This window comes from Vespa mandarinia, chromosome 22 (assembly GCF_050613455.1).
Source record: "Vespa mandarinia isolate Hongniang chromosome 22, ASM5061345v1, whole genome shotgun sequence".
In the NCBI taxonomy this organism is placed as follows: domain Eukaryota; kingdom Metazoa; phylum Arthropoda; class Insecta; order Hymenoptera; family Vespidae; genus Vespa; species Vespa mandarinia.
In genome coordinates this window covers 937,181-962,056 of record NC_140831.1, presented here as the reverse complement: position 1 = coordinate 962,056, position 24,876 = coordinate 937,181, and the positions used below count along the sequence as shown (strand labels likewise).

The 24,876-nt window shown below is 33.4% G+C and overlaps 1 protein-coding gene across 4 annotated transcripts in view; it reads right to left on the bottom strand.

The window, feature by feature from the left end:
• Nucleotides 1-24,876, bottom strand: part of Fur2 (furin-like protease 2) — a 336,605-nt gene that overhangs the window by 241,945 nt on the left and 69,784 nt on the right. The gene's annotated exons all lie outside the window — the stretch shown is intronic.

The following is a 24,876-nucleotide window of genomic DNA, read 5'->3' as shown; positions in this document are numbered from 1 at the left end:
CTTTTTCCCCACTTTTTTTTTTCACGTCACAGATTTCGTCCTATGCGATCAATTTAGTTGGCTCGGCCAGCAAACGTTTTCTGTTTATTATTACAATAAATCAATTGTACTAGTTATAGTTCTTTTTTTTTTTTCTTCCCCCGAAAGATCTACTACTTTTCAATAAAAATCTTTGATAAAAAATATCCATATCTTGATATAAATATAAAGTGATATTATAACTATGTTCGACGAGAATTAAATAAAAGAGTAGTGCGATGTTTTTAATAAAAAAAAAAAAAAAAAAGAAGAAGAAAAATATGAATAAAAGAAATAACAAAATAAGAAGAAAAGAATTTCATGAAATAAGAATGACGTCGAGTTTTTATTTCTCTCGAAGATAACTTTTGACAGTCTCGTTTCACTGAAAAAAAAAAAAAAAAAAAAGAGATCGGTAGTGCATGTTCGTACGATCAGGATAAAGAAGTAGCGGAAGGAGAAACGGTAAAGGAAAAAAAGAAAATGCACGAAAGGTGCACTAGGAGTGATAGTACGAGAGATAGAGGCGCGAGAACGAAAACAATATCCGCGTCGCGACGCCTTTCCGCGTCGAGCGTAAAGCCAATCCGACGTGTCGAAAAGTTTGTTCGCCGCTTTTCCGGCGCCGTCGGGTTTCCACGAAGACACATACACACACACACATACACGCAAACAACACAGACGCATACACATACCTCTTCTTTGATCGAGGCAAAATTATAGATAAATATTATATAGATATCGCTTATAAATAAATAATTAAAATCATCCAATGAATCTAACGTTATTGTTAGAAAATCAATTTGAATTCGTAGATATTAACGAATTTATCAGAATGTGGAAATCTGTAATGAAATATTATTAAATAAAAGCACTGTAAATAAATTATATTTATATAGGTATATTAGAGAAATATCATTAATAAATAATCGTTATAAATGTGGACGAATAATATAATCATTTCTATCTGAGTATCGTAATAATCGTTTTATATAATTATCCAAGTGCCATTTTTCACAATTACGACCGGACAAATTAATCGAAGTAAATTTAAACGAATTAAACGGACAATTTATTTATTATATCATAAAATCAAAAATTTCATCGATATTACCTCTTCAATTTCGAGACGACTTTCGGCATTATTGGAAACCTTTTAATAATAAAAATTATCGAAATGGTCGAATCGATTTAACCAAAATTTTATATATTACATTTCAACGTTAAATTACAATGTGATACCACGCCTATAATGTCTAACCCATAAACTGTTATATGAACGAAGCGAACGTAGTCATTAATTTACTTATGCAAAATAAATAATATGAATTCGATGGGATGATATGTGATAATACAACATAATCAAATCGAAATCCAAAGTCCCGAATTTATGAAAAATGGTAAGTAATGATGAAAGAGTTTAGATTATTTGTTTCTTTCTTTCTTTCTGTCTCCTCCTCTTTTTTTTTTTTTTTATTAAAAACTAAGAGAGCTAGTAGTAGTTCTCTAGTCAGGTCGAACGTCGAAGGCAGTCTCGGACTAGTTCCAATTACTGTTCTCTCTAACAATGGAAATACATCGAACGAGAAAAAGAGATAGAAAAGCAGAGGAAAGAGAAGCAACCAATATCGAGATAGGTACGTAGTTGCTGGACGGCCGTTCATCAGCTTCTGGAATAACTACGGGACGTTCTCTCTCTCTCTCTCTCTCTCTCTCTAGTTTTTCCGATCGGAGTTCGGTTTCCCTTATTTTTCACCTCGATAACTTCAACGAACGATGAGAGAAAAGGGAAACAAAAATATCAGAACTCGCACACCTTCTATTTCTACCGGATAAACACATCGAAAGTAGCGATATTAGAGAACGAATCTTCCTTTTACACGGTGTTGGATGATATCCCATCGCACACTAACAGAAAATATACTCTATTACGTAAAACAAAATATTAAACAAAAGATTAAAAAAGTTGTTAACTTTGTGAAGGTTACTTATCGACGAGAGATATCGTTTCTCGAACGGCGAATCGCTTCGAAAGATTAAAAAACGCAACGAGCTCGACGTTAATCGAAAAGAACGAACTAGAGAAAGAGAGAGAGAGGAAGAGAGAGAGAGAGAGAAAAGAAATTAATGAATCGTCGAACCATCGAAAAGTTCTTCATTTGAAAAATCTTTGATCGTTTTTCGATTTACGAAGTGGTACGCATACGAATCTATCTTTTTCAATGGTAAAATGTCTCCTGACTTTTAAAGTGCGAAAATGAATATTAAATGGATTAAAATTCATTATCACTTCGAATGGTAAATGATATTTTATTCTGATCGTTTTACACGATTACAAAACTATTCGAGTACGTTATTTCTATGCTCGTAGGGTATTACGCACGTATCCCCATTAAAGAAATTATTTTAATGAAATTATTAATTTTTAACGATGAACTGTTTGAACCGAGAATAAAGAAAAACAGAGAGGAGAAGGGAAAAGAAAAAAAAAAAAAAAGAAAAAAAAAGGAAAAAAAAAAGATTCGACAAATTATTTTCAACATTTCGAATATATCTAAAAATATATCGATTGAAAATCGACGAAATGACGATGAATTAAATAGGAATATTAATACATTAAATTGACCGTTCTCTCTTCTATTTTTTTTAGAAGCAACGCATTTGATCTTTCCTACGTGTCTCTGATATATAATACGTTTGAATGTATTTCAACGAATCAAAAGATCGACAAATAAACGTTAGTGTCGATTTTCGTTTTAGTAGGATCGTAATAGTAGACACCATACGTCGGGCCAATGGACACCACCGATCAGCCGTGCTGGTTTTGGGCTCATTAATGAAGGTGCAATTATCTCGATGCCGGTAATGCGGGGCTACCCGTCAAATAATCTGAAATGCTGTGAAATCGGTTATCTCCGGGAAGGTGAACACGTCGACCGTCAGAAAGCTTCGCTATGCGTGCGTGCGTGCGTGTTCGATCGATGCGTTCGATCGACGAATGCGGTTTACGCGGGCGCGTAGACCTCCGCAAACGAGTACGCACGCGCTTATATATATGTATTTATATGTAGGTATGTATATACGTATATACATATATATATGTTTGTTTGTGTGTGTACGTACGTTTTGTTGGACCGACGAACGATGAGGAGAATGAAGAGGAGGATGAGAAATAGGAGGTGACGCGTTCGCTCGATCGCGTCCAAACAAGAGACAACCGAGCAACGTTCCGCTCGCACGTTTGCACGTTTACGGACGTTCGACCTGCCTGCCTGCAAATTATGCCATTTTCCTAACCTACACGCATATACGTTATATCAACATAGATAGAGAGGTAGACGTGTGTATCTACTTTCAATAAATCCTCGCTATAATCCATTCAAATCTTCCTCTTCCCTGATATCCGGTTTTCTTCAGTCTTCAATCATAAACTTTACTCAATATGTGTGTATATATATATATATATATATATATATATATATATATATATATATATATGGTGTATATATATATATATTACATTCCTGAATAAATCTGTTTTGACAAATTAATTATTTTAATTAATTATCATAATTAATTATCTTATATTCTAAAAAAGATATATTTTCTTCTTTTATATAAGTTTATCAACACACACGCACACATACACACATATATATATATACACACGTATATATCTCCACGCAAAAAGATTGAAAGGAAAAAAAAAATTTCGAGGTGAGAATTTTATATATTTTCTTCGATTGATCGAAAAGTGACAACACCCGTCAAATTTACTTTCGCACAATCGAACAAATAGGAAACAACGCTTTTCGAATTCGATGTCGTACGAATCTTCGATAAAAAGTTCGTGGAGACCAAGAGAGCGTAGGAAGGGACAGGAGGAGGAGAAGGAGGAGAAGGAAAAAAAATAAAAAAAAAAAAAAAAAAATAAAAAGAAAAAAAAAAAAAAAAGAATAAAAAAAAAATACATATAGCACGTACGTCCTTAACGAGTACACATCTGTCCTTAATGAGTTTCAACGGACGAGTTGCCTCCAGTGAAAGAAATTCATTTGAATAGTTTTTCGAATGATCGTAGATCGAAAGTAACACGCTTAAAAGAAGGGATGGACAAAACAAAATCGGCCTCCTTTCCAGACAACGTACCCCGAATATTCGACGCCTTCAACGAAGAGTACTAGAAACGTTAATGAAATTTACCGACAGCCATCAACCGTAGTATTCGCAGAGGTTGAACCTGATTAAACTGCATTACATAGCCTCGTTGCTTCTCTATTTGCTTGCAATCGCTACGGAGAGAATCTCTACGCGTTTAGTTATCCGCGTTTACATTCGTCGGGTTGCGTCTCGTAAACATAATTACTATACTGATTGACTTGACCGAGTAATAGACGATTTCTATAGATGAACACGCTGGATCATATATCAGTATAAAAACTTTATCGTCGATTATAGTTAATCGTGCGATAACTTAAATGAAATTATTTAATTGAAAGGAATAACACGAATGATTTCGTTCAATTTATTTATCAAATGTGCAATCGTACGTTTATAAATGACTTGTTTTCTTTTTCTTTTTCGTTTCACTTTTTTTTTAGAATAATAATAATAATAATAATAATAATAATAATAATAATAATAATAATAATAATAATAATAATAATAATAATAATAATAATAATAATAATAATAGGAACGACAAAAGCGACGACATATTAGCCAATTTAAACTATTCGTCGTTTATCGATCCACTTAATTCCAATGCGAAGTTACCTTCACGCTTCCGTAAATACTGTTTGCCAAGGAAATTGATTTAAAGCAAACTCCCGTTAAGGGATACACACACGCATTAAAGTTAGAACAGCTGATATTTCCTTGAGCTTTTTGCAAGCTTGTAAAAAATATGTACGCCTACGTGAGTGTTGTGTTTGTATGTGTGGGCGTGGTGTTCGTGGAATGAAATTTTTCTTTATTACACGTGTAGAACGTTTATAACATTTTCGTTCGGATTTAATCGTATCGATATTTTACTATTTCTATATATAGGAGATATTGCATGGACGAAAAGGAAATTATCTTTTTTGGATAAAATATAAATAATACGTAAAAAATTATCTCGCGTAAAACGCATAGGGGGGAAAAAAAATTTTACGCCTGCTGTTAAATGTTAAATGTTATCATTTACATGAAAAAAACAAACAAAAGAAAGAAAAACGACGAAAAATTAAAAACTATAATTTTTTTTTTTTTTTTTTTTTTTTTTTTTTTTTTTTTTTTCAAAGATTTTATAGCTCTCGCATAATAATGTGAGAGTTCAAATATTCTCAGATATTGTAATGTTCGAAACAATCGCGATTTCGAGCATGAAATGTATTTTCTCAATCCTTGTTAATAATGCTCGTTTAAATTGCATACATTATTCTACGATTTCACTTGCGTTCCCAAGAGAAACGGATATATATACCGCTGTCATTATAAAGATGGTGATGCAAATCGAAAGGATAATAATCTGAATCGATTCTTCGAGCAATCAGAGAGAAGAAAATAGAATATTACAGCATGAATCTGATAATGGATACGTAGAATTTAACGTGATATCATTGTCATGAAAATATCAATTGTAAGATAATATTAAAATGATATGTAACTTTCAATTATCAAAGGATAATGGAAACGAATTTCGACGATCTCAGAGAATAATCATATTACAAATTTGATATAAAATATGTATTCGTTTTAAAAAAATATTTAAATCGAATTTTTGATATAAAAAGAAAAAAAAAAGATATAAGAAGAAACGAAGTGATACTAAAACAATGAAAATAGAAATTTGAACGAAATGTAATACAATTGTCTTTGAATTAAAAAAAAATGTAAAAATAAAAAGATAATGAAATATTACTTCGTGAAGATATTATTCGAGATAAATGACTTCGTGATATTTCATTTCTTTCTTACTACGTCTATTTTTCGAGATTCACACTTTATTATATTGAGGTCGTAGCTCTATAAAAGTCCTGTTAACGCTTAATTTGAAACGTGTATGATATAAAATCTTTTTTGTTAATTTTTATAATTCATAAAATATCGCATATATATTCGTCCCGCATAAAATGTCAACAAAAGAAATTATAAATTTTCTCATTTATATGATTATCGTAAATCGATGAATCAGCAAAACACATATACAAATCCGTTTACCCTTCTAAACGATATCTCGTCATTAAACTGTCGATCCTCGATGTCAGTAGTTTACAAAGTTCTCTTTACCTTTCAAAGACTTTCCGATCGATATATCGATGCTAACTTGTCATGACATATAAACGCGAACGAAAAGCTCGAAAGATCATCTGTGAGACGCTTAGTCACTTACAGGCAAATTCCGACGTATAATATTAAGTTCAACATCGATGTTTATATTATACTTGTAAACCTTCAAAACTAACTTTATCTTCGTTGGACGTTACCGTGTGTCGTTCTAAAAACATCACGACTTTTCCAACCCGAAGTAAAGAAGAAGATCGACGAAAGATAGTATATAGAGGAGGATACGATATACGTATAGTACCTATATATACTTATATTTATAGAATATAGTAACATCATGAGAAGATATCGACAAGTTCGACGTACCCATTAAGGTTCGTTTTCTCGCTTCGACAGACGAATCAAAACTATCATCTTAACTATTTAAAAAAGCAACAAATAATGAATTTAAAAACGTTACTTTTAACACGATTGTAATCTACGTATATAACAAATGGAGCAAAAGGAGAACTTTATAAACTTTATAAACTTTATAAATTAAAATTATAGACTATTAGAAGACTCGTCAAATTACCAATGTAATAAATTTCTATTACTTTGTATAAAGGCAAATATAATAGTTCAAATTGGTTAAATAAATATATGATAGATGAAAAATATTTACTCGGATATTTTTCGATTATAAATTGTTTATATTTCCCGTTCTATCTTGAAACTTCAAAAATATAACTTGAAGTTTTCGATGGAGAAACATTATTAAACCTTACGAAATAGAACCTTTTGGCATGAACAGAAAGCTACCTAAGTTCATGTCTGAACATATAGAAATGTGAGAATCTTGACGTATAATATATATACATATATATATATATATATATATACAAATATATAAAGGAGTACACTATAAATTAGCTAGTCCGTGAAGTTTCGGATCAAGCATGCGAGATATGTTACAATATATAATACAACAATAATTGAGAGCAAGAGAGAGAGAGAGAGAGAGAGAATGAACATTGTCGTGCTTGGAATCCAATGTAATATTACTCAATATCTCTCTCTCTCTTTATATATATATATATATATATATATATATATATATATATATATACATATATACACATACACATATCTTTCTCTTTCTCGCACGTATCTTTGGCACCTTTAGGCGATATGCATCGCACGATTGTAATTTCTCTCTCTTCGTGCGTTCGATGTACGCGGTACCCCTAGGTAACCGTTATCGATCTCGCAAATAATAGCCAGAATGTACGAAGCGACGTACGACCTAACCCATCCGCATAACGAGGCTGGATGTGCCTCGATCTCCTCGAACCAACCCCCTACCTACTCCGATCTTCTCCTCCGCTCACACATCTATCCCATCTCATCCCACTCCACCCTCTATCCTATCCCACCCCATCCCTTTACATACGTACGTACGTGACCTGAATGTCGGCCGAGTTCGAAATCGAAGGGACGAAGCTAAACCGTTGACAGGTACCATCCAACGATTATATACAAGGCGGAACGCGTTACAGAAGCGCCTTCGATGGATCTAATAAAGTCTTCGATTGATGTAATACACATAATACATACATAGATATACATACATACATTGTATATCGCAAATAATATCTTCGAAATAACTCGAGAAAATATCTTCGATATTATGTAATATTATCGTACATATATTCTATCTATGTATTATAGTTCAATACAATTTTCGATAATATAACCTACATATTCATCTCCTGTTATTTCATTTTTATAATTCCGTCTTACGTTTCTATATTTATATTTTTAAATATCATTTTTTCATATAAAATATTATTATATGACGATATTGAGCAAGTACAGGAAAAATATTGAATTCATTCATTCGATTGTATTCGATATAAATTTAAGCATTACTCGTTATGTTAATTCATAACTGAACTATCTATGTAAATTGTATATAAATTAGACAAGGGAACGTGTAATTTTATAATGAACAGGGATACGCGTCTCAGGGATGATACGCATTAATTTTGATTGACGAAATAATATAAATCTGTTATTAACATGATGTAATATAAGGAAGTATTATAAAACCCAATAATCTGATTATGTTAGTTATTAGAATATATGTTATCTTAATGTATTTTTATAAAGAGAGAAAAGAGAAAAGATAAGAAAAGAAAAGAAGAATGAAAATTGTTCAATGAAAAAATCTCTTTAAAAAAAGCAATCAAACTTTTCATTTCATTCTTCTTTCGTTTTAATCCATTTAAAAAAGTTATTTAAAGTAGATGATATTTACCGATTCCGTGAACATGAACGAAGATGAAGTCGAAGAATTGTTAGAAAATCAACAGGTTTCGTTCTTCTTGTTATGGTCGATTCACAGGTAATTACATGCCGAAGGATTTATTCTTGAGAATAAACTACGTCGTTAGTAAAAGCAACCATCAACGAGATGAAACGTAAAGGAAGAACGATTCGTCTTAGATAAGTAGAAAATAAAACGATCTCGTTCTCACTTAAATGTTATTCCTAAGACGATCGTAATACGACTGATCAACCTTCCTCGAAGTTCTTAATGATACACGTACGAGTAATAACCTTTTATATATACTCGTCGACCTTCATATAGGAACATCAATATAAATACATTGATCGATATTTTCTATTTATTTACTAAACGTAAACGCGTAGTTATGTATAACTAACGTGTCCTCTTCACGTTACGTTTAATACAAGATTATTATTGTAGGATACGTACATACATATACACACACACTGATATATATATATATATATATATATATATATATAAAAGATTGTTTTCATTTTACACGCATTTATTTCCAATTGATCGTCCTTTTATACCTAATTCTATCCCTATATAAAATATTTCATTGTAACGATCAAATTGTATCGGATTATATTATCCATCAGTTTCGATTTTTCTTCCTTCCTTTACAAAAGACAAAGGGATAAGAAAATGACAAGATATACATAGTTATCGTAAATTATGACGACATTGAAAATATTCCACGTACTTGAATGATCGGAAAAGGGCTAACCCATGGACGATATTGAAACGAGCTCGATATTTTCTCTACTATAAAAGCGACCCCATTGAAGAAGGCAGAACACTATTCACGAGCAATATCATGAAATACATTGCCGATATATAGAGAGCAATTGTATCACCCGGTATAGCTCGTGAATACAACTTTTACCCCCTTTTGGGATCGCTCAACGATTTCCTATCGTAGCTTTTGTTTGAGTTGAAATAAAGTGAGATATGAATATATATATATATATATATATATATATATATATATATATATAAAAGTATGCTATATATTAAAAAAAAATTATCATCAAATACGTGGAAAATATTTTACTATGTTACTATAAATAATAAGAGAATCTGTCAAATGTTTTATTACATACACATTTTTTTTCTTTTTTTTTTTTTTTTTTTTTTTTAATGATCGAATGATTACAGGAGAATAAAAAAAAGGAATCAGCGATATAATTTATAGATAAAAATAAACAGAAACAAACGAGAAGTAGAAAGAAAAGAAAAAAGAAAAGGAAAGAAAGGAAGAAAGGTATAAAAATAAAAGAACATTTGAGAAAAAGTTAGACGTTAAGATATCGACGATTTAGAGGATAAAAGGCGTCGTAAAAGTCATTCGTTCGTTGGTCGAGGGAAGATTTAGCATCGCTGATGGTTGGAATTGGAAGTAGAACCGACCACAAGGGATAGATAGAAACCCTTCCTTGTAACAAGAACGCGACAAGCTGGCTAGTAACGTAAAGCTGTGCACTGAGTCCACAGACTGTGTACGATTTATCGCAGATTTCTCCTTCGGGCTGGTGTCTTTTTCTTCCCTCTCCCTCTTCTAGAGCCTCCTTCTCCTCGTCCTCCTACCTCCCTCCCACCCTTCCATTCGTAATCGCCAACGTTCTCCTCCTTCTCGTTACTACTACGTTTCAACTCCTATGAACAGTAAACTTCACCGCAAACTTCTTGAATATCACCGCGGTAATGCGCCCGTTTAAAACGGAGCAAAACGCGATAATACTATGCGATACGTTCTGAATGTGACCGCAGTTTATTTTCTTCTTTTTCTTTTTTTTCCAGAAGGAGAAGAAGGAGGAGAAGGAGGAGGAGGAGGAGAAAAAAAAGTAATATGATTTTCCTCGAAGGTGAGAAAAATCGATCGTCAATCGTACGATATCGATTGCAAAGCTTCATGGGAGAAACGTGAAAAATAATTTGATTTCTTCAACGAAAAAAAAAAAAAAAAAAAAAAAAAAAGAAAGAAAGAAGGAAATACTTGATTTATATATCGCACGGAATTGAACAGTCTATAAACTCGAGAAAAGGATTAAAACAAAGTTAAATGATAGAATGATAAATGTACTTTGTTTTTCGAAATGAATTAAGGGAATAACGTCGAGCTTGTAGAGAATTATTTTCAACGGATAAACGACAAACACGCGCTGGAAATGGCGCCTAAGAAAACGCGATAACTGTACTAGTATTTCTTATAGAAAGAAGAACTCACTTTTCGACAGACACTTTACGCCACGGAGTAAACGTAATTTTCTTACGCGGCCAAGTTCGCGGTGATGATGAAGAAGAAGAAGAAGAAGAAGAAGAAGAAGAAGAAGAAGAAGAAGAAGAAGAAGAAGAAGAAGAAGAAGAAGAAGAAGAAGAAGAAGAATAGGAAGAATAGGAAGAAGAAGAAGAAGAAGAAGGAAGAAGAAGAAGTAGTAGTAATAGTAGTAGAAGAAGCTTTCAAAATTGTCGTCGCGCTTAACTTACCTATCTCTGGTTGTTCTTTTGGTTTGATGCAATTACACAAGTTCAAAAACAAGACGGTTGACTTCATTCTTCTTTTCTCTCTCTCTCTCTCTCTCTCTCTCTCTCTCTCGCGATGTAATAACTTCCTTTAGTACGCTCGAAATATCTCGGAAAATTAGAAAAGTACAAGATCTTACAATATACAAAAATATTAGATTTTTTAGGAAAAAACAAAAAAGAAAAAAAAAAGAAATTACATACCTACATCGAATGACATGGAGAAGTCAAGATTGAAACGTAAAAACTTCTTTTTCATCTCAATCAAAAAAATGACAAATTTTATTGTTCGTGATCAAATTCGAAATTTAATAAACTTTCTAAAGGATAATATGAAATTTTTAAACTTGACAATTTTTGTCATGGATCTTCCTCACGTCCAATAATAATGGCCATTTTCACGAAACAGCTGAGCGCACACGTACGTACTTCAGCAGACTCTCACACCTGAAATTGGCGTAATCGCGAATTCATTAATGCGCGTGATCAATCATCTTCCGCGTTCCGTGTAAAGCAAAGTAGCCGCGAGATATAAATCGCTGTCAAAAATACATACACACTCATGTATGTATATATATTTATGTATGTATGTATCTATCTATCTATATCTATGTATATATTTTAAAGCAAACGAGACTCGAGTACGTTCGTAAAAGGACTTTGATTACCAGGGATATATATATATATATATATATATATATATATCACGATAGCTTATAATATTCATCCGGTTCGTTGACCCTTCTAAAGAAACGATAAAATATACCGATATCCAGAATAGAAACAAAAACCAAGTAGAAATCTGATTATAAGTTTCTAATAATTACGTAAACGTTCATTAATAAAAGTAACGATACGCGTTTAAAATCGTCGAGACGTGAATTATTTTTTTTTTAGCTATAAGACGACGGACTTATAAGAAAAAGTATTACTTTACATTTAAAAAAAAAAAAAAAAAAACACACACACACACACATAAAGCAAAAGAAAAAAAAGAGAAAAAAGGGAAAAGAAAAAAGAAGATATAATCGACTTTTTGAAAGATATAATCTGCATAATTCGAACTTTATGAATAATTAATGAAAAGGAAAAAAAAAATAAATAAAAGAAAAATAGAAAAGAGAAAAATAAATGAAAAATAAAGAGTCGAATATTTCGTACAATTGTTCCAAACGATTTGCCAATTTTTCTCGCAAATACTTCGAGCGCGATATAAAGATACAGAAAAAGTTTGCAAGCGCAAAGGAGATCTTATAACAAAACAAATGAAAGAAAGAAAGAAAGAAAGAAAGAATGAAAAAGGAAGGAAGAAAGAGAGAGAGAGAGAGAGAGAAAGAGAGAGAAAGAAAGAGATAGGGAAAGAGATACACTGAGATTTTCACAATAAAAGCTCAACATCCCATTTTCATTCGACCGTTCATAACGGCCTTGGAAACGCGCGCGTTACAAAGCGGAAACGAAAAGCCCGTCGTTGTGGGCAATAATGTAGATCCAATTCGTGGCCGAGCGTGTACGAAGAGAGAACTAGCATTGTCCAGAGTTTGGGTTGTTTCTATCTCCTCCCCCTCTTTCTATCTTGTATGTATTTCTCTCTCCCTCTCTCTCTTATCTTTATCCACCTTCAACTCCGTTCCAAGCCTCTGTATGAGAGGAGAGAGAGAGAGAGAGAAAGGGGGAGAGACTATCCACGTTTTACGAAGAGACAAATGCGTCGGACAAGCGGAAACCTTTACACCACCATAGAAACGGCGTTCGTGAAACTCGTAAACTCGCGCTGTTGGATTTCGAAAAACGGCAAACTTAAAACGCCCGATACATGTTCGTTCTACAAAACGATCTTAAATCTATATATTTTTTTTGTTTTTTTCTTCGTCTTTCTTCTTCTTCTTTTTTTTCTTTCAACGCGAACAAAGCCAAACGTCTGTACGTTCTTTAAATAAACGAGTATTAAAGATTAATATCAATCGTTATCAATTGCTCGAAATTGATAACGATTATAAATAATAATTTCCATTGTAAAATAAATTCAATTGTTAAATAAATCGAAGCTATTTAGATTTAGAAAAAAAAAAAGAAAAAAGAAAAAAAGAAATTGTATTAATTATTCTTAATATGTCGTTTGTAAATTTAAAACAAAAGAAGAAGTTTCTTCAATGCAATTTCTTAATATCTTTCGTGTAAAAGTTTCATAAGAGATGGTGATTGCCGAATATTAAAAGACAACCATCTTTGGATTTCTAAACTTACATATTATGTAAGTATAGACTATAAAAGGGTTATTATCCATAGATAGGATATTATCGTTGGCAGGAAGAGAACGTCGTCGTAGTAGAAAAACGTTTCGTCATGCCGCAAAGCTGTTTTATTGTGCCAATGCACGCGAGCCACGAGTACCCTCACATGTCATGTGAGACGTATTACTGCAGTTTCTCATTCGGTTAATGCCGAAAGAAGTTCTTTTTTTTCTTTTATTTTCAAATTTTTTTTCATTTTTTTTTTTTTTTCCAACGAAAGAACTACTCGTTGCTGGCGGTAATCTACTAAGGACAACGAATGAGATAGTGGAAAACAAATTATTACACGACGTTACGAATTGTCCTTTTCCTTACGTGCATCGAACAATAAATTAAACTCCGCACATCCGTTGGTATACCGTCGTAAACGGTATAACTGAAAAGGAAAATAATTACGCTCGTGAAGAAGAAACAAAAAGAGAGACAGGGAGAGAGAGAGAAAGAGAGAGAGAATGTCAAAAAAAAAAAAGGTAGAGAGAAAGAATGTTAAAAAAAAAAAAGAAAAAGAAAAAAAAAGAGAAAGAGAGGGAGAGAGAGAGAAAAGGAGAAGGAATATATCTTATAGCTTTAACGACTTCGCGTCAGCAAGAATCTCATGAAAATCGTAGTGTCGTTAGTGCAAAGAAACTTATGGTTTTATTCACGCGAAACTGAAACGAGTATTAAACTCGAACACGCGAAACCGATCTACGTAAAAAGAATGAAAAGAGAGAATTAAGAAAGGAATTAAATAAGATATATCTGTACCGTCGATTAGTTTCACAGTTAACCGATTAAATTTCAATGGGATAAACTCGACGTTATAAAAGATCGTGCAAGAATGTTAAATGGCAAGGCGTGAAGATAAACGAAATGAAAATTTAAAAAAAAAAAGGAAAAAAAAAAGAAAAGAAAGAAAAAGAAGGAAAGAAAGAAAGCAATGGAAAAAGAATGAAAATTATATTTGAGATAATGAATAGCCTCGTTTTCCTGAACCAGCCACGTTCTACCATTTATTTATCGTTCGAATACATTATAGTAACTAATAAAGGAGGTAATTTAGCTTGTGCATTGTATCCGGTTGGTGGGTTTAACAATGACAATAGAGGCTTTGTATCGAAATAGTCGCTATCGTACGCGTTAAAATCGTTAATATGTCCTTTTTGCTGTTGAGAGATTATAATGATTTATTATTTTATCATTAATCCTTCTTTTCTTTTTTTTATCTATTCATATTTATTATTGAAAAAGTTAAAAAAAATTTTTTTCAATAATAGGAATTTATTGCTGATTACAAAAGTAAAGGAGGAGATAATAAGAGAAATGAAAAAAGAGATAAAGAGGATCGATAGATCGAAATAGAATTGTATCGTCTAGATTATCTGGTAACCATTGTGCTCTCTCTCTCTCTCTCTCTCTCTCTCTCTCTCTCTTTCTTCCTCCCTTTCTCTTTCATTCTAATTTAATATTTTCAATAATGGCGCAGTGAATCTACAACGGGATATTCATAGGAATCGTTCGTAAAATGGCAGACCTCGCGAGTATTCGTTGCCATTCGGTAACAAAGCGACTAATATTACGAACGATCGTTTTTCCGCTTAATTTCGGTTACTACTAAAAGTGCATGATGACTGCCGGTGCATCGTAAAACAAAATGAGTCGAAGAAAGGGAGAAAATGGATCGGGGGATGGGTGAAGGAGGAGAAGGAGGAGGGGGGATAAACACAAGCGAAAAATTACTGTCGGCGTGCCAATGAATGAACACGTGTTTTTGTATTTAGAGAGAAAAGGACAGAAAGAAAGAAAGAAAGAGAGAGAGAGAGAGAGAGAGAGAGAGAGAGAGAGAGAGAGAGAGAGAGAGAGAGAGAGAGAGAGAGAGAGAGATGGCGACACGTTAAAAGAGCTGACGTGCATTTGCATAAAGGGAATTATCCACTGTAATTTTCGGCCATCGAATTTATTATTCCGGCTCGCGCGTATCACGTACATATAAGCTCGTTGTATGCACGCGCGAATTGGCTTATTATTTCGCTGCGGGCAATTCATTTCAAACTGTTGTGCTCGACCCTTCGTGCCGCATGACCGTAGATAGATAGAGAAAGAAGGAGACAACTAGAATGAGAATGAGAGAATGAGAGACCGAGAGAGAGAGAGAGAAAGAGAGAGAGAGAATGAGAGAGAAGGATAATGCTCAAGCCAGAACCATGCTACCATCACAGGATATGTAAAAGCGACGTCATATAGGAGACCGAATATGCTTGCATGCGCGAGTTACGCACTGGCCAACGATAAATGTCGCTTCGACGTTCCGAATTTTCGCACGTTTTACGACGAATCGACGTGACATCTCGCGATCGATAGATTCGAACGTTCGCTTTAACGTATCAATGTATTTCAAACGTACGTACGTATATATTTACGCGTTGCGTACAAGTCAGAAACAATAATGACGCTTGACAACCACGACGTTTCGCTTTTCTCTCTGTTTCTTTTTTTTTTTGTTTTCTTTTTTTCTTTCTTTTCTCTTTTTTTTTTTTTTATTCCTCTTTTTTTCAATCAAATTTTCCACGGTCTCGTACGCAATTCCGTTTTTCCATCGACTCCTATGCGATTAAATAACATTCAACGTTGTACTGTTAATCGACAGCGAACAAATATAATTTTTATCATGTCCGATTTAAACAAAAATAATAATAATAATAATAATAATAATAATAATAATAATAATAATAATAATAATAATAATGTGACATTGTAATTACAAGTTAAAAATCATTATTACATATTTTATTCGATACCAGGCACGCTTTTGTCGGGAATGAAATTCAATTGCATAGACTTCGTCAATTTTTCTTCCAAACGCATTAAAATCATTCAACGGGCTTAAGTCGTTTTCTATTATCAAGTTTATATATATATATATATATATATATATATATATATAAAAAAAATTTTTTTTAAACACCAAAAACATCTTCCTGAATATCCCTTTCGCACTTTATCTCGTTCTATTTCGACTAATCTTTCCTTTCTTTGAGATGAAAATAAACAGGACAACGACATAGTCGTCAACGGAAGGAGAGAATTCTTGTTCGATTGATAAGCTAGCTCGCGGATAATGACGTCATCCGATACGCGCTATCCGTTCTATGTGTCGGACGTATCCGCGCGCATCCATCCGGACGGTCATGCGAGCGAGCCATTTCAACGCGTATCCGCTTACACGGACTCGTCCGAACACGGCCCATTAGCTCAACGCTCGTTTACGAATTTGGTATGATCGCCATACGAATGCGATAATCCGTCGAGATGAGTCGAATGGTCCTACGATATCGACCGGCGATATCATCATAGCGATTAAACCAATGCGGAAAAAAAGTCTTCGTTAACTCTACCGGGTTTCTCTCATTCTCTCTCTCTCTCTCTCTCTCTCTCTCTCTCTCTCTCTCTCTCTCTCTCTCTCGCTGTGTCATGAAATTCAAGCAGATTTTGAGCACATCGTGGGAATCAAATCGAATCATAGCAATCGTTTCTCTCTTAATATCAATTAACTGATACTATTGCTCTTTACCCTTTTACATTTTTTTCTATACGATAGTTTTATATAGAACGTGTTCTATTTTAATCTAGTGACATCATATCTTAAAAAGGAAATTATTAGATAATAATAATAATAATAATAATAATAATAATAATAATAGCAATAATGAAATCTGGTATTTATTATTATTATTATTATTATTATTATTATTATTATTATTATTATTATTATTATTATTATTATTATTATTATTATTATTATTATTATTATTATTATTATTATTATTATTATTATTATTATTATTATTATTATTATTATTATTATAATACTTAACTATTTGAAAATGTATGGTAGGAATATGAACGTACCCCAGAGAAATATCTGAGGACAGAAAATGTGTATAAATTTTCCAACGAAGAGATTCTTTCTCGATTTCGTATAAGGTAAAAATGCTGAGTGCAAACTTCGTCGTATTTTATAATGGAAAAGAATAAAAAGGAAAAAAAAATTGGTGAAGAGAGGAATAGAGATATAAAGTAATATATATATATATATATATATATATATATATATATATATTACACATACACACACATATACAGAATGAATGAGAACTCGTGTTAAGAGATGTTTCAAAATGTGTCCGTATGCATTTAGGTGGTATGCGAGTACGCGAGCGCGATATGTACGAATACCGAAATTCCATTTACTCTTTCTCGATCTTTAAATTCGTAAAACTTTAAATAACGTAAGCTATTTTGATTTCTTTAATGAATTGAGGATATAGACAGTACCAATCAAAATTCTCTCGAAGTTTGATTTCTGCTTGCTATTAAATCGGTATCGGGATAAAAAACCTTATCAAAAAAGAAAGAAAGAAAAATACTGAATGGATTATCATTTCATAGCGCTTTCGAGGAACGCCATTTAAATAGAGGAAAAAGATTATCAAGATTTACGTGGAGGTGGTCCTAGAAACCCTGAAAAAATCCCTGGTGATTGGAAGCACTCTGTATCTAGCCCGTCAACTAAATCCCGCTCGGTCGCGTTGTTATCGTCGTACGTTCGTCTTCCTGAAAGGAGGAATCCCTCTCTCTCTCCCTCTCTCTCTCTCTTTCGCGGCAGAGAACGAAAGCTCGTTCCGGGTAAAAGGATCGGGTCGTTCATTGCCAACGAGACAGGATGATATAGATTAAATCGAAAGTAAATCTGTATATACTTTACCTACGATCAATATTCTTCGATATTCAACGAAATCGTTTCTTTTAAAATTAGTCCCAATGTACTTATCAAATTTCACTATAGATAGATGGTATTCTTTTCTTTTGGAGAATCTACGAGAAACGTTTTACCTTGCACGACGACGACGACGACGACGACGTTTGCGATGTCGCTTTATGAGAGAAAGAGAGAGATAGATGGATGGATGGATAGATAGATAGATAGATAGATAGATAGGTAGATGGATAGATAGGAATAGATTTTAAATTATCGATCTTACTTCAGCAGGAAAAACGATGGCCTATCAAATTCCTTTCGTTTCTATCTTATTTAAACTGAAGACAGGATGGAAAAGTAGAGGCTAGAAACTGGAGCGGCGACTATCGTCACGCAACGTACTTAAGAGTAAAAGAGAAAGGGAGAGAAAAAGAGAGAGAGGAGGAGGGAGATAAAACGATCGTTTTTCGGTTCGTCGAGTGGAGAAGCTCCGATCAGCGGCAGACACTGGAGGGTGCTTTCGATTAAGCGGGTAATTAGCCACGGGAGATGGATGGATATCTAACCCACCCTTCTCCCTTCCCGAAACCATCCCTAAATCGGCCAAGATGCCGTAAGGATTATCTTTAACGCAAGACCACGCAGAATTTCCCGCGGAATTTTCAAATATATTTCATTTTACTCTCTATCGACTATTTTTTTCTTCAAGAGAAAATCCACACCTATACATACCCATAACATACACCTATACATTACATAGAGAAATGCATATAAATGCATACACGCGCATAGATATTTTACTATACATTCTGTCTTTGTATTGAAAATTGAACGAGAATTCAATGAATTTATTTCGGATGGTCGTTTGTTATTTTAACGTATAAAACGTATCGCGTAAATACGTTCGATAAATAATCGTTACGGGAATTCGATGATTAACGTTCCGTGCCACACGGTAATACCTTAAACGCCGTAGCTTTAATTTACGAACGGCGATTACGCTCGTTACACGCTCGTAATTCGGCGATCACGTGAAACGTCTCTAATTAACGATCTACCCGGGTTCGAATTCTTTAATGAATTCTTTTCGTATTAGCCGAGAGTAAACGCGGAGAAAAAAAATTGCTTCTACGTTCTACGAAAGAACTATCTTGCTCATTTACACGAAACTCGATAGAAATGTAGTAGAGATTTAAGAAAAAAAGTGGGGGAGGAAGGTTGCGGCGATCGACGAAATGAGTTTGTCTCCTGAAAACGTAATCTTAACTTTTCATCGTTATTCGTCGAAATAAACGATGGTTACGACATTCATTTCAAATTGAGCTTTTCCCGATCCCTTTCATGTCTCTCTCTCTCTCTCTCTCTCTCTCCCTATCTTATGCGATCCATTGTGCAAACGTCAATCGCAAGACCTGCACCCCGTAATTTATGCTCACGATCGTAACGATCGTAAAAGTATTTCTCCATCGGAAAAAGACGATCAAGAAGAAGATATGCGACGAAGGAAAGAAAAAAAAAAAGAAGAAAAAGGAAGAGAAAAAGAAAGAAAAGAATAAAAAGGAAAGAGAAATACGAGTATGGCTTGCCATTCCGAGGAAACAAACCACTCGGATATTTTCGAGTTTCGTAAATTATTCTTATTCGATAATAGTTCTAACGATCTCCTTTTGTTATTATATTTGAAAATGAAAGACATTAAAATTTGTCATCGTACTGTTAAAGACAAACGAGAGTTATAACAAAGGATAAAGATTATTATAATTCACTTTAATGGGATCTAAATTAAATCGATATTATATTCTATCTTACAGACACCCATATATATATATATATATATATATATATATATATAATGAAAGATAAACTCGCGAGAAGAGGATAACTTCGGAAATCTCTACCATTATTTCCATTGTCTTTTATTCGCTAAAAGATGTTTTCTATCTCGTTTTTATACGTCGACGAGTTTCAAGCGTTGTTCATTAAATATCTACGAAAGTTTGAAGAACTTCAAGAGGAAAATTAGAGGAAAAAAAAAAGAATATAATAATAACGAAAACGCTCAATGAATCGTAATCACTTATAACTCGATGGACGTTTCAGTTTTCTTTTTGATTCGGATACAATGATTGTTGTATTTTTAATAAAGAAGAAGAAACAAAATGAGGAAGAAAAGAGAAGAGAAGAAAATAAAAAGAATAGGATAGAAGATATGATGAGAATCAACTTTATCATCTGATTGATAATCAAACGAGATCAATGAATAATTATATCGTTTGAAAAACGATTCATCGGTCTTTGTTTTCAAGTTTTTCATTCTTTCATCCTTTTCCTTATCTTTTCTATTCGACGTAACTAGAGCTTTACCGTTCGGACATCGATCGTAAACTTTTTCATAACTTTAATCGAGTCATTCGTGAAATCTTCTTTTTCCTTTCGTTGAACTACTACTCGCTTTTCTTTTTTTTTCCTGGCTCAACCATATCTTTAGACGATGTTCCTTTTATTCTTATAAGACTTTGACGGTGCTCGATTAAACAACTAAAGAAAGAGAGAGAGAGAGAGAGAGAGTGAGAGAGAGTGAGAAGAGAGTAAGAGAGAAAGAGAGATACGATGGCGTTAAAACTGAAGTTTCAAACCTCGGGATTAGAAAGTAATACCTTACGGGCGATGAGCCGTTTCGTCGAGGTTCACGTTCTCTTTCTCTCTACCGCTCTCTCTCTCTCTCTCTCTCTCTCTCTCTCTCTCTCTCTCTCTCTCTACCTCTTCTCTCTTTTACAAATAAAACTTTAAATTTGACTAACGACCATCGGGACGAACGGGATTATCGAAAAGATTTAAAGATCGTTTCCTCTTGACGGATATCATTCTTTAAACGATACTACGATGACTTTCGTATCGATTATATCGACATTTCAAATTTAATTGTTTAACATATTAATCTTATTGAAAGATAAATTATAATTTATCGAGTATATCGATCGGTATTCGGATGAGGTTTTATTTTTAAATTACTTGTTAAATATATTCGTAAAAAAGGACAAATTCGTATAAATCCTATTTCTTTCTCGAAACGTTAAACGTTCTAATAGAGAAAGTACGCTCGGTGAAACATTAACGTTTAGTTGTGCCGTTTGTTGAAACACGCGAAGATGATATCGGTCGTTTGTGAAATCGCGGAAATATGCCCTTCTCTATCTATCTACCTATCTCTATCTCTCTTTCTCTCTGATTCTTCAGCTTTCCCTCTTATATTTTTCTGAGCTAAGCTTCCCAAGATATAATGGACCATTCTCGAAATGCGCTCTCAACATCGTAAGAGTCTTTTCGAGACGGTTCTTCGGTGAAGATGCAAAAGGGCGCTATAATCGTTAACAGCGCGTCCTGAATACAAGGAGGAGTATTTAAAAGCTTCCGACGCCTTCCCGTTATATTCCGTGCACGGAGGACAATTCCCTAATGAAAATCTGCATACAATTGCGGCGATTTGAAAACGCGCTCGAAAATTATGAAAATTGTCATTAAGAATGGTGATTCTCTACATGAATAGCGAAGAGGACTACCACAATTATGGTAATACTACCAACGGACTGTACTTTCGAATGTATTAACGAACTACCGTCGACGACCTTTGCTCGTATCATCTTCCTCTATCAACCTTTGCCCTCTCTCTCTCTCTCTCTCTCTTTCTAGCAAAAAAAAAATTTTTTCCATCTCTCGAGGTATCCTCGTAAATGCGCCTATGCAAATTATTTTTATACTTTTGCAACGACTCCAAAGAGCAGATGACTAAAAAAGAAAAGAAACGAGAGAGAGAGAGAGAGAGAGAGAGAGGGGGAGAGAGAGAGAAGATCGAAAGGTCCTCGTTTCTTTGTCCTTTCAAAGAGAACAAAAAAATATACACAGACACGGTTGGTTGCTTTCACAGAAATTCCCACGCGTTCTCGAACAAACGTTCTTGCGATACAACAGATGCAAATGTATCTACGGAGAAGGATCTTATTCTTTACATTAACGAAAATTGAATATTTAGAAAGTATACAGGATATTTCAATGTAAATTACCATTCGAAAGAATTATTCCAAAATGGAGAATATAATAACTATATAAAAAGAAAAAAAAAAAGGAAGAAAATATTATCGAACTTGAAAAAAGATTTTACAAAAATTATTTGCAATTTCATCTACTTCATTTCTTCGATCCATGTATCGTTACAATTTGTTACTGATTTTGTCAATGGAAAAAGAAAAAAAAAAAAAAAAAAAAGAAAAGAAAAAAGAATTTCAAAAAGTATCATTGATTATACTTCGAATGATATTAGCGTAGGAAGATATCATCTTCGTTCTACTCTGAAGATTTCCTTTTTCATGTATAGGAATGTAAAACATGAATTATACTAGTCCTTGGTACTAATTGCGCTCGAGCTGTCGAGGTATTTCTCCAGTAACACCTATATACACTTCTCTCTCTCTCTCTCTCTCTCTCTTTCTATCTATCTATCTATCTATCTCATGTAACACACGCACATACACACATATACCATTCGTCATTCCCATACTGTCATCTTAAAGCATACAGTGGAGCACAACATTATAGGTATAATTTTGTAGCTAGATCGTAGAGAGACTCCAAAGCCGTCCTCTTCCGATTATCCACGCTCAAAGGAGAGACTCCAAGTATGAGTTAGTATTCGCTTTTGCCACGAGTATTAATTCCCTTTACGGACTGAACGCACAGTGTCGCCTACTCCAGCCTAAGAGATAAATAGGATCAAAAGCATTCTCTCTCTCTCTCTCTCTCTCGCTCTCTCTCTCTGGCTCTCTCTCTTTCTTACTTCAAGTCTTTGATAATATTCTTAAAAATATAATCGGATTTTGATATCTACGACGCTTCTCAAAGATACCGTTGAAAAAAATTAATGACTTAGAAATAGAATTCAACGTTAAATGAAATTTAAGAAAAATCCAGAGTTTTCTTAAACGATAGAAATTTATAATATTACATAAAATTTATATAGAATAATAATTTTTGTTGATTTTCATATTAAACAAAAACAAAATAGCCATGAACAACGATATAGATGTGAGAAGAAAATTTTTCTTCTGACTTTATGAATATGAAAAGAAAAAAAAAGAAAAAAGAGAAAAATAATTTTCAAGGGTGCATAGTCCATACACACACACACACACACACACACACAAGTTAAGTAGTACATACGCTAATTACTTAATCGTAGCGTTGGTAAATTTTCTCAAAGTCGAGTTAAAGAATTCTCAAAGAGTAAAGGAGGAAATACTTTTTCTCGTTCGTAAATTACTCGAGAAAAGTTTGGCTTTAAACGAATGCTGAAGATGCCAATAAGGAAAGAAATGCGACATTTTATTACAAAATCACGATCTTAACTCGGAAATTTAATTAAGAAGTTTCGCTGTCAGTTTTACAGTAAAGCGTTAGTCGCTCTTTATGAGAAATATTTCGATAGACCTTCGACTAAAGAGAAAGAAAAAAAGAGAGAGAGAGAGAGAGACGTGGACGAATCGCGTATACGTAAAGATGAGTTTTCCATAATTTTTTTCTCTCCTTCGTCAATCAGCAATTCCAGAAAAAGGAAAACAAATGAAATGGCTCCATTCGTTTACGGCGAAAAGTTGCCCTTCGAGAATTCGTCAATTTTCTCGCTCGATCGACATCGGAGAAACTACTTAGAGTAAGTTCAAAGAAACTTCTTGAGTCTACCGATTTCCGATTAGCAGAAACGTAAGATTTCGTTTAGTGCTCGATGCTCTTCTGCTCGATTTCCTACGTTGAAGTAAAGATGAAAAGGAAGGAAACGAAGTTGAATGAAGGGGAAAAAAAGGAAGGAAGGAAAGAAAGAAAGAAAGAAAGAAAGAAAGAAAGAAATGGATTGAAAAAGGGTGAGAAAGAACATTACGACGTAAGTGAAGCCTTAATGATTGTACAAAATGATGCGGGCAAATAGAGGAGGAATATTCATTACATTCGGAAGGAGATAAAGACTTTGTTCGTCGTTATATCGAAAGATTATGTTGTTAAGAAAATTGAAAGAAAAAAAAAAAAAAAAAAAAAAAAGAAAAAATAGAAGAAACTAACAACGAAAGAAAAACAGAAAAAGAAAAAAGATAAGAAAGAAAAAAAAGAATCATCAAAGAAGACGCGAAGATGCAAGAGCGAAATTACAACAGTTGAAATAAAACGGACGTTCGTTGTGGATGCTCTTAAGAAAAGAATTTGCTGCTTTACGTCGACGTTCTTTCATCGGATGTAATGTGCCGTCGACACGAGAAATTGCGTTACACGTGGCAAACTTAATAAATGGAATAACTAAGTCGACTAACTAATTGCCATTGTAATATTTCTTCTATCTTTTATTTTTTCCTTTTTTTAGCGTAAAACACACACGTATACAATTATATACTATCGTCTATATCAAACGTCGCATTCTCGCAATCGTTATACAACACTTATTTAAAGGAATATTTTATTCCCATGTTTTTTTTTAGTCATTCATGCAATATAAACGACAAAAACAACGATAAAGACGATTCGTCAATATTTTATTAAATAAAAATTGTCCTCCCCATCCCGATCTCTATTTCTCGATACTTGACTCGACCGAAATGATGACGTCCCATCGGCTATATTCACGTTTCAATAATAAAATAAACAAAGTGTAAAAA